Here is a 9,386-nt window from a genome sequence, read left to right as displayed (position 1 = left end):
GAGCACCCCCTCCCCCTCTGGCCCAAGCCTGGCTTCCAGATCTTGGCCTTGATGCCGTCCCAACAAGCTGCCCATCATGTTGCAAAAAATGGATTTTCCTGCCTGGGGAAGCTCCAGGGGTACAGGAGGAACCTCCCTAGGCAGCAAAATATGAGCTTCTTTCTGATGATTGGAAAGAATGGCAGCTTCAGCCTGAGCCAGGACAGCTGTGAACATGAGGGCCAGAAAATGCCCCAAACTTAGAAGGGTCAAGACTGGATATGTTTTCTAAACACTCACTATTCTAGTTTGCTAATGCTGCCAGCATGCAAAACACCAGAAATGGATTGGCTTTTATAAAAGGGGGGGTTATTTGGTTACAAAGTTACGGTCTTAAGGCCATGAAATGTCCATCAACAAAGGGTACCTTCACTGGAGGATGGCCAGTGGTGTCCGGAAAATCTCTGTTAGCTGGTGTGCTGGTTTGAAGGTATTGTGTCCCCCAGAAAAAGCCATATTCTTTGATGCAATCTTGGGGGGCAGACAAATTACTGGATATTAAGTTGGAATGATTGGATTAGGTTGTTTGTATGGAAATGCGCCCCACCCAACTGTAGGTGATAACTCTGAGCAGAGATAATTTCCATGGAGGCGTGGCCCCACCCATTCAGGGTGGGCCTTGATCAGTGGAGCCATATAAATGGGCTCACGGGCAGAGGGAACTCAGTGCAGCTGTGAGTGATGTTTTGAAGAGGAGCTACAGCCAAGAGGGACACTTTGAAGAAAGCACAGGAGCTACAGATGAGAGACAGTTTGAAGACAGTTGTTGAAAGCAGACTCTTGCTCTGGAGAAGCTAAGAGAGAACAAATGCCCCAAGAGCAACTGAGAGTGACATTTTGAAGAGGAGCTGTAGCCTAGAGAGGAACATCCTGGGAGAAAGCCATTTTGAAACCAGAAATTTGGAGCAGACGCCAGCCACTTGCCTTCCCAGCTAGCAGAGGTTTTCCGGACACCATTGGCCATCCTCCAGTGAAGGTATCCAATTGCTAATATGTTACCTTGGACACTCTATGGCCTTAAGACTGTAACTGTGTAACCAAATAAACCCCCTTTTATAAAAGCCAAGCCTTCTCTGGTGTTTTGCATTCCAGCAGCATTAGCAAACTAGAACAGCTAGGAAGGCATGTGGCTGGCATCTGCTCAAAAGTTCTGGTTTCAGAATGGCTTTCTCCCAGGACATTCCTCTCTAGGCTGCAGTTCCTCAAAAATGTCACTGTCAGTTGCTCTTGGGGCGTTTGTCCTTTCTTAGCTTCTCCGGAGCAAAAGCCTGCTTTCAATGGCCATCTTCAAACTGTCTTTCATCTGCAGCTCCTTTCTCTCATCTTCTGTGCATTCTTCAAAGTGTCCCTCTTGGCTGTAGCTCCTCTTCAAAGTGTCACTCTCAGCTGCACTGAGTTCCTTCTGTTTGTCAGCTCATATATATGGCTCCAGTGATTTAATTTAGATGTACCCTGAATGGGTGGGGTAACACCTCCATGGAAATTATCCAATCAGAGTCATCACCCACAGTTGGGTGGGGCGTATTTCCATGCAAACAACCTAATCCAAATGTTCCAACTTAATCCCCACTAATATGTCTGCCCCACAAGATTGCATCAAAGAATATGGCTTTTTCTGGGGGATGTAATACATTCAAACCAGCAAACCCACATTCCAAGACTCAGGACATCTGCCTCTAGCTGGGAGCTGAGGACAAGCTTACAGTGCGGGCAGGTAAGGAGAGTAAGTCAAAGTCCACTCTAGCTTTGGAGGCTAGTCCTTTGAAGTGGAAATTAGGGTAAATTAATTTACTTTTCCTTTAGACCTTGGTGCATGTTGAGAAAACCTGGACACTGTGATTCTCCCAAAATACCCTTCACTGCTGCTGCCTGTCCTGCTATCTGATCCCTAAAGCATCCCCATGTTGGGTAGGGTTTCCGGCTACGTTCACTCATAACACAAGCCAGAGGCACTGAAGCAGATGGCCCAGCATCTGAGGACCCCTCCCAAGGCCCCTCCCTAGGGGGCAGATGGCAGGGACACCGGGCCACCCACCCTTGATGCCGTTTCCAGCTGGTGGTGCCAGCTTTCCACCCCACTGCTGTCTCCCGCCCCCTCCCAGCCTCAGGCTCCCTTCTCTATGTGTCTCGTGGTCTTTCTTTCACCTGGGTCTCTTTTATGCTTCATTATTACCGCACTGAGTGTGAAAAAATGTAGAATTTCCATATGTTTTTTACTTTATCTCACCTTTTTTATTTCTATTTTTGTAAATGCTTTGTAATGTTAGGAAAAAAAAAAAAAAAAACAGACAATAAAGGTAAACATGGCTCCTTGGAGAAATAGCTGATTCTAAGACTGGGACAAGAAATATATAAGATGAACCTAGAGTATCTTGCAATCCAGAAAGGAAGAAAGTATTTAAAGAAAAAAAAAGAAAAGAAAAGAAACCAAACAAACAAAAAACACAATGATGGGCTATGACAAACGGTCACGGGAGCCAACCAAAAGCTCCCAATGGCTAAAGCTGGAACAATCTGAGCAAAATAAATGAAGTAGTACTAGGTTATACTCCAAAGAATAAAATAAATATCTGTGAGTCCATATTTATATAAATAAAATTATTGAATAAATAAATAAAGGGGGAGAAGAGAAATTTCCCATATCAAAGAATTCCAAATTCTTTTTGTAGCTACTCCACCCTACAGGAGCAGGAGTCTAAGTCCCCACTTCTTAAGCATGGGCTGCAAGAGTGACTTCCTTCCAAAGAGGACACTATGGAAAGGGGGGGCAAGGAACTTTAGCATGGAGAAATCTGATAATGACTACCTCAGCCAGATGATGAAGGTCAACATCAACAGTGATAAGTCAGGTTGGTCACATGTACTCTTGGAATGATGTGATGAAAATAGCATTTTACCCCTGTGGACTTCCTCCCAATAGCACATAACCCCAGTCTGATCATGAGAACACCATCAGACAAATAGTTCTGGGGAGAGGACTGTGGGAAGATGGCAGAGTAAGAAGCTCCATGGATGAGTCCCACACGAGGACCAGAAGGGAGGTGCCCGGCTCTGCTCTGCCAAGACCAAGCAGGGAGGGGGAGGAGGGTGTGGGGACAGGGACTTGGCATTTCTCTCCATCCCCATGGAAGGCAAGACTCTTTCTATTTAGTCTCCGAGTCTCTTCAGGCAGAATAAACCTCGGGAAGATGACCCAGCTACTTGGCCCTGGGGGAGAGGGGGAACTGGGAAGTGGACCCTACCCGGCTTCCACTTCAAAACTACCACAAGGGCAGAGCTACTTCAGGGCTGGAAGGGCCCAGAGGTTGGGGGAGTACTCAGCTGTCCCAGAAACTGAAGATTCAGGTGTCCATCAGGGAGACCAAACATCCAACATCGTTTGGAATTTCCCTGAAATTAAGCTGGCATCCTCTCATGGACTAGGGAATGTATATGGTGAAATTTCCTGAAGTCACACCAGGCTTGACTGTTCAATAAAGAAAAGTGAGCAAGCGACCCTCTCCCCTTATCCGTGTCTGCTCCAACCCGCACAACTCTTTCTCCTTTCTCCTCTCCTTCTACCTTACCCTGCACTTCCCCTCTGAAGCGATAATGCTGAGGGCCCCCCGCTCCCAGCTCCACGCTGACTTCCTCTCTCGGGACTGGCAGATTGATGAGCAAAGGTCTTTGGGAAAGTGGGTGAGGAGGGGGCGGGCACACCTCTCCCCTGCAGCCCCCACTCCCAGCTGCCAGCCTCCATCCCTCGTGTGAGCAGCTGTCCCAGCATCTCCTGGGAAAAACATCCATCCACTTCCATGGCTCCTCTTGTGTAATCCAGGAACCTGGGACCAGCCATCCCTGCTCAGTGGCTGGAACAAGGAGATGGGTGGGCATCTTAGCCTGAGTTTGTGCTCAGTGAGGGGTTGCTGGGTCACATCCCAGAGTGCGGCAGAGACAGAGGAGGCCAGAAAGGGTCACCTGCTGTCCTGACATATCTCAACTTTCCCACTTTCCCCACTGAAGAAGCAAAAACTACCATCTTCAACAGGCCCAGACCCCCCCCCACACACTTCCGTTTCCTATTTTGATACCTTTTTGCATCAATTAAAAAATAACAACTGTGCTGGTTTGAATCTGTTGTGTAACCTATAAAAACCTATGTTCTTTTAATCCAGTCTCATGGGAGCAGAATTATTGTGGGTGGAATCTTTTGTTTAGCTCATTCCCATGGAGACATGACACCGCCCATTCAAGGTGAATCTTAATCAGTTTACTGGAGTCCTTAAGAGAGCTCAGGGAGAGACAGAGGGTCAGAGCCAATACAGACCCAGATGCTTGGAGATGCAGACAGAAAGATGTTTGGAGATGCTAAGCTAAGAGATAAAACCCAGAGTTTGCCCTGGAGAAGCTAAGTGAGAACCCACAGATGCTTAAAGAGAAAGCTACTGTAATCCAAGCTGAAAGCAATGCAACCCGGGAGCAAAGGACCAGCAGATGCCAGCCACGTGGCTTCCCAAATGACAAAGGTGTTCTGGATGCCATTGGCCTTTCTTCAGAGAAGGTATCCTCTTGTTGATGCCTTAGGTTGGACACTTTTATGGCCTTAGAACTGTAAATTTGTAACCTAATAAATCCCCCTTATGAAAGCCAATCCAGCTTTAGCAAACCAGAACACCTAGAACATCTATAGTGTTTCCCTCTGTTCAAAGTACTTCTGCGTGCATCACCTCCTCATTCGGACAACTCCCACCACAGGCAAGTCCCAAGGTCATCTTTTCCATTTCCCGAGGGGTGAAGTCACCTGCCCACGCTCCCTCAGCCCGGTCTGGGAGCTGGGATTAGAGCCAGGGTCTCCCAGTCCTCGTTCAAAGGCCCGAGAGAGCACGTCCCACTCCACTCCCAGCCACCAACTTACTGGGGCTGGGACCTGCACAGTCCCTGACCCGAAGACCTGGACGAGCTCCCTCCGTAGGCTTGTCTCTGACTCTTCCATTCCTTTGTACACAGACAATGGGCCTGGGACCATCCCTGACCCTTTCAGTTTCTCTAGAAAACCAATTCCACTGGTCTTTGCTAATGCTTGGCAGAACCATCTCAAAAGGGAGAACCAGTCGGACAGAGCTGGCTGCGAGAACCAGAACTGGAAATAAGACCCAGTAAGAATCGAGACCTGGGACTCAGGTTCCTCACTTTTAAAATGGAGAGTTGATACTGGGGTGCTGGCTCCCCAAGTGCCAGCGCTGGACCAGCCACAGCAGCCTGGCTGGGAACTGGTCAGAAACACAAATTCTCCGGCCTCACCCTGAGCCTACCGAATTAGAATCCTGGGGTGGGGCCCAGCAATCTGCATTTTAACGAGCCCTTCCCAGTGATTCTGAAAGATGCTCAAGTTTAAGAACCAGCCCTGGCAGCACAGTTAAATTTACAGAGGAGCTTTCAAAACAACCTCTGATGTTTGGACATCACCCCATATCAGTTAAATCAAGATCCCAGGGAGTAGAGCCTGCATACGGCTGATTCTGGTCAAGCCAGGGTTGAGAACCATTGGACTAGACAACTTCTAAAGTTCTTTCCAGCTTGGACAAGCAAGCATTAAATATGAGATGGATCTTAACAAATGCTCTAGAAGGATGCTAGCCACCTGTGGACACTGAGCTCTTAAAATGTAGCTAGTGCAACTGAGGAACGGATTTTTTTTTATTTAATTTTAATTAATTTTTAAATTAAAGTTTAATTAAATCTCTTTTTTTCCCAGCTCCTTCTTCTATACCTTAATGGAAAAGCCAGCACTTGCCTAGGCCACTTCTCTCCCCTTTTTGGCCCTTTTTGACTTGAAATAACATCAAGAAACATGTTTTCTAGATTTTTTCCCCCTAAGTTCCATTATAATTTGTCTTTCTGTATCATATAAACCTGCCATCATCTTTGACATAAATGAGCCCTTATTTTTTTTTATTAAATTCAGTTTTATTGAAATACATTCACACACCATACAATCATCCATGATATACAATCCACTGTCCACAGTATGATAACATAGTTATGCGTTCATCACCACAATCTATCTCTGAACATTTTCCTTACATCAGAAAGAACCAGAACAAGAATAAAAAATAAAAGTGAAAAAAGAACACCCAAATCATTCCCCCATCCCACCCCGTTTGTCCTTTAGTTTTTATCCCCATTCCTCCACTCATCCATACACTAGATAAAGGGGGTGTGATCCACAAGGTCTTCACAATCACACTGTCACCCCTTGTAATCTACATTATTATATAATTGTCTTCAGGAGTCCAGACTGCTGGGTTGGAGTTTGGTAGTTTCAGGTATTTACTTCTAGCTATTCCAATACATTAAAGCCTAAGAGGTGTTATCTATATAGTGCATAAGAATGTCATGAGCCCTTATTTTTTCACAGGGGTAATTGTCCAGAGAGGTGAGGGATCTGCCCAGGGGAAGCTAGCACGGTAACAGAAGAATGATGGCTGAAATGGAAATTCTTTAGCTCCTAGAGAGCACAGGGTCTTTCTGGTTCACTGGTTGTTTTATCTCTTGGATTAAAGCTCCTTAGGGGAAAAAAAAAAGCTCCTTAGGGTTCAGATCTAATAGACTTTTACCTCCCTCTGCTTTTATAAAACAAGCAACACACATCCACACAAAAACTTGCACATAGATGTTCATAGTGGCATTACTCACAGTAGCCAAAAAGTGGAATCAACCGGAATTTCCATCGATGGATGAATGGTTAAACACGATGTGCTCTATCCAACAAGGGAATATGATTCAGCCATCAAAAGGAATGGAGTGTTGGTACATGCTGCAACACGGATGAACCTTGAAAACATTATGCTGAGTGAAAGAAGACAAAAGGCCACATATTCTATGATTGCATGTATACAAAATGTTCAGAATAAGTAAACCCATACAGTCAGAAAGTAGATTAAGGGTTTGCCAGGAGCTGGTGGGTGGCTGTTGGAGAGAATGGGACATGGCTGCTAAGGTGTAGGGAATTTCTTTTGGGGGTGATGTATAAAAATGTTCTAAAATTAGATGGTGGTGATGGCTGCACAATTACATGGATATATGAAAAACCACGGAACTGTACACTTTAAAGGGGTGAATTTTATGGTATATAACTAATATCTCAATTTTTAAAATTGTATGAAGGAAGAAAAGAAAGCAATAAATCCCAAACACAGAAACTTCTTTCAGCCTCAAGCCTTGCTTATTCCTGAGACAGCGGCTTAACCATTACATCTTCCCTGCAAATCCGTCCATCTCCCATTCATCCCTCACAACCTTCATCAGTTCTGAACAGACAACGCTGGGTTGTTTGTTTTGTTTTTGTTTTTGTTTTCTGTTCCTGTTTCGCTTCCTTTCTCTTGGCATTTCTGACCATCTCCTGCATAAGCAGCCTCCTATGGTAAAGATCTGGCCTCTGGGAGCCATGTCTTTGGAACCTTCTCTTTGTTGCTTTCTTTCTCTCTTTCTCCAGCACCTTGGACAGCAAACAAGACTTCCCATCATTTCCGCTTTCTTAATGTCTTACGGGTAAGTAGCTTGGATATTCCTCTCTAAGCTGTCTGCTTAGACTCCACAATTCCTCTGCCAAGTTCTCCCGCATGTGCAGTATTCATGCCTGCTATCACCGTTGGGGGTATAAACAGCTTACTTTGCATTCTTCAACCTTCCATTTTTTCTGGATCTAGTCCCATGCAGCCCTTTCAACTTATTTGCCTTTTTAATAAGCAGATTCCTAAGTATTAGCATAATTGTCCACACACGCATCCCTGAGGTGACTGGCTTTGCAGAGACTCATTCAGCCGCCTGGCTTTATGGTGGTGCACAGCACGGGGTTTTTTCCCCTGCAGTGCACGATTCGGCACTTGCGAAGGGATGTGGGACCCTTTGAAGGTCTCACTCAGATCAATAAAATTTAATTATCTGGAGGAAATGGATGGACTGCACACTCTATGAGCAATCTTCTGTGAATTATGATTTTTAGCAACAGAGTTCGGGGAGAGAATCAGAAAGTAAAAAGTTCAACGTTCTTTGTCAAGAAACTGGAACGCAGACCTTTAATGCTGTGTGTCAAGTAAGAATCATATGGCTGACCGAGTAAGAGAATTAGGGTGCTTGAAGGGGGCATGTGCTGATCCGGGTGGGGGGTGGTTCAAAGTCCTCGTCCAACACAGTCTCCCCAGGCTGACCATCCTCCCCAGACCCCAAATCCTCACCAAGACCTCTGCAGAGTGGCAAACCACGTGCCCCACAGCTTGATAAATTAGCCACAAATCCACTTTTCTTGGCTCTGTTTTTCTCCCTCCCCTGACGTCCCCCACGCTCCCTCTCCTCTTCCTGCCTCCCCTTGCCCCCTCCCCTTCTGTCCATGAGCAGTTAAGTGTTCTCCACGGGAGACCTAAGGCCATCCTCAGTGGGCCCTAGTTCTCCTCCCCGCCTTCTTTTGTTATTCCCCCTCATCCTCCATCAACCGCAAATAGAGCCTTTCCTTTCAGGAAGCTCCAGAGCTGGGCTGTCCGAGACACTGGCCCAAAGCCGCTTGCAGTTCTCCAGCACCTAAAACATGGCCTGAACGGAGAGTGTAAAATACACGCCGGACTGTGTAGATTTAGTGTGTGTGTGTGTGTGTGTGTGTGGGTGTGGGTGTGGGTGGTTGGTGGGTGGGTAGGGAATAATACATCAAGAAAAGTTTGTATGTTTATCACATGTTGGGATAACATTTGACATAGTGAGTTAAAGAAAATCTATTATTAAAATTAACTTCACCTGTTTCCTTTACTTTTTCCGTGTGGCTGCCAGGACATTGTAAACTTCAGCCGAGGATAACATTATATTTCTCTTGGACAAAGCTGATGCCCCACGGCTGCCTTCCCACCCCATCCCCTCTCAGGGACCGTGTTCTCTCCGGCTCCCCCGTGGTTCCGGGACAGAGTCATCTGCATTTATCATGCTGAAGGGCTTGCTGCTTTCACAAACGTTATTTTCTGCCACCTTCACAATCCACCCGGGAAGCAGGGGTCCTGACTCGCTCAGCACTCGGAAGGCAATGGGGGTTTCTGCAACGAGAGGTGACCGGCCGAGGTCACTCCAGCTGGCCCGAGGAGGGCCCGGGGCTGAAAGCCCAGTGGTCCTTTTTCCTTCCCCCACTTATACCTAGAGCAGTGCCCCGGGCCCGGAAGGCCACGTCCTCCTGCTCTCCGCCCCCCAGCCGTCCCCTGCCCGCCCTCCCGGACCCCTCCTCGGGTGTCCCCGGTGGCCGCACCTCACCGTAGCCACTAGGGGGCAGCATGAGAACGAGCTCGCTGCGGCCAAGGCCGGGGCCTCCCGTCGGAGAAGCGGATCCTCGG

This window comes from Choloepus didactylus, chromosome 21 (assembly GCF_015220235.1).
Source record: "Choloepus didactylus isolate mChoDid1 chromosome 21, mChoDid1.pri, whole genome shotgun sequence".
Lineage (NCBI taxonomy): Eukaryota > Metazoa > Chordata > Mammalia > Pilosa > Megalonychidae > Choloepus > Choloepus didactylus.
This window is presented reverse-complemented; position numbering follows the sequence as displayed.